This window comes from Temnothorax curvispinosus, unplaced genomic scaffold (assembly GCF_003070985.1).
Source record: "Temnothorax curvispinosus isolate PA1 unplaced genomic scaffold, ASM307098v1 QBEX01005293.1, whole genome shotgun sequence".
Taxonomy (NCBI): Eukaryota; Metazoa; Arthropoda; class Insecta; order Hymenoptera; family Formicidae; genus Temnothorax; species Temnothorax curvispinosus.
Window position 1 is genome coordinate 36,334 of NW_020215073.1, and position 2,591 is coordinate 38,924.

Sequence of the window (2,591 nt, forward strand, 5' to 3'; positions counted from 1 at the left end):
TTATCGGGATTACGTTAACCGTAAGGGTTGGCCTTCTTTTAATTTACAGACAGTTGTTGATGACAAATGCAGGTGTGTATTATTTACAATTTATATTAATCACAGGATGATACTGCAGGTCATAATTAATAAATCTTCTTATGTACAAAGAGATATTTGTATTCGCCACTATTGCATTGCACAATTTGCATTCGCCCTAGAAATACTCATAATGCTGCAGTATTTAAAGACTCCAATTTATACAGGATTGTTAAAAATATTATTCCACAGGTAAAATAACAATTAATATATTTTTTTAATTATTCCTTATCACATGTCTGAATATTATTTTATAATTTATATTTTAGAACACGCGAAATATCAATGGCTTGGAAGTACCATATTTTATCGTCGGAGACCCATCGTACCCACTTTTGCCATGGGTAATGAAAAGCTACCTGGTACGGTTACAGCCGAACAGGAGTCTTTCAATGTTTATCTTAATTCAACGAGGGTTACAATAGAAATGGCCTTTGGGCGGTCGAAAGAACATTGGAGAATACTTTAAAAAAAAATTGATGTTAATTACTTGTTTGTTCCAAACATTACGAGTGCTTGTTGCATTTTGCAAAATTTGTTAGAAACAAAAAATGAAGCATTTATTCAGCAATGGCTTAATGATGTGGCTGAAGCACAATATATCAACAGCCAATGGATATGGGTAATCGGGAACGTGACGACATCACTGGATCACATATTCGTCAGCATTTGACAGACTACCTGTCGACGCATTACCCGCTTCGTAAAAGTATGTTACGATAATTATTGTACGTTACTAAAATAAACAGAGAATACAATAAATATAGTTTTTTTATTTATACATGTATATTTACTTTATATTATTTAAATCAAATAAACTCAAAGTTAATTGTAGTGAAGACATTGGAGTACTTGTCTAAAAAGTATGTCCGTAAGATAATGAAGGTAAAGATGAAGTTGTGTATATTGACGATGAGGCTGATGTTGATATTGGGGGAGATGGTTCTGGTAAGCCACATGAATTTATGAATGGGGTAGATGAATGAAAAGGAATTGGAGTCGACGAGAATGGTGGACGAGGATAATTTTCATGAAAATTGCATGGATATGGTTGCTGAAAGTTGTTCCCATGTTGCATTGCTTGCATTCCTGCCATAAAATTATTTAACATTTAAAGTTGATGTTCATGCTCCTTCTCTAACATTTCCTTTTCCCACTGTTTCCTGACGTTGAGATATCATTTGCGACTGTGTGGACTCATTAAACATATCCATTTGTTTTTTAATTACTTCTTGCATTTGCTGTGCCTGACATTTAGCAAAAACTTCTGCGAAGTTCTGCGCCAATTTCACCTGTGTATACCGCCCTGAAAGTAAATCGCTCGTTTTTGTATTAAAAAACAATATTATGTAAACTAGTTGAAATAGCTATAGGGGAGACCGGGGCTAAGCCGACAGCGGGGCGAACTTGACACTAGGCTTTTTGCCAATTTAAATCTATCGTAGAAACTTGCCTTTGCTACTGTAAATGCGTCTTTATGTGCCAGTATTATCAACGGAATTTGGTAACATTCTGAGTTATAGTGTAATTTTTAACGCAACATAAGTGTTTTTGATAGTGAAAAGTAATTTTTTTGATCTTTCGAAAATGTCTACTCTTTCATCGAGCTTTACTCTTGCGAATCTACCGCTAAGTGATTTTGATGGGAAATTCGATGCTTTATACGAATCCGATAATAATTTTTGCATATTTTTAAAATTTATATATTTTTGGAGTAACAAAAGTAAAAAACGACGTTCGGGGCTAAGTCGACACGACGCCACCGGGGCAAAGACGACACTAACCTAAAGTGACATTATCGCAAAAAAGGTCACTGTTTCGTCCGATTCCGATGACGATTTAAGGAACATCTGTTGCGTGTGTTCGGAAAACATTTTATTAGCTTCTAATAACAAACAATGCATCTTATGCAACCGTATAGCTCATGACGAATGTGTGCGCACATCTGATCGCGAGTTTACGTATATAAATTGTTTTTCAGACAGTTCAGAAAAAGATAATTAAAAGTTTAATCTTTTTTTTCTCATTATTTTAAATAATTGTTTACTTTATTCCGACTTTTTGTTTCTAATACACAATGTCTTTTCATTTGATAAACAATGTATTTTTATTTTTAAACAATAAAAAAATAAGTTCCAGATCAAATTGTGTCGATCAAACAAAGTGTTGAGTTTGCCCCGGCGGGGTGTCGAGTTCGCCCCGTCATTTTTCAATTCGAAAATTTGTCTTTGCGTCACTTTTCCTTTCCTGGCGGCAAAACAAAGCGACGTACAGCAAAACTTCCTGAATCAATTTTGTACCTGAAGAAACACTCTTTAAATATATATCATTGAATTTGCCTAAAAATTTTAATTAAATATTAAAAATTGCCTTTGAAAAAATAGTGTCGGCTTAGCCCCGGTCTCCCCTAATATATAAATATATATATATATATATATATATATATATATATATATATATATATATATATTTATATATTAGGGGAGACCGGGGCTAAGCCGACACTATTTTTT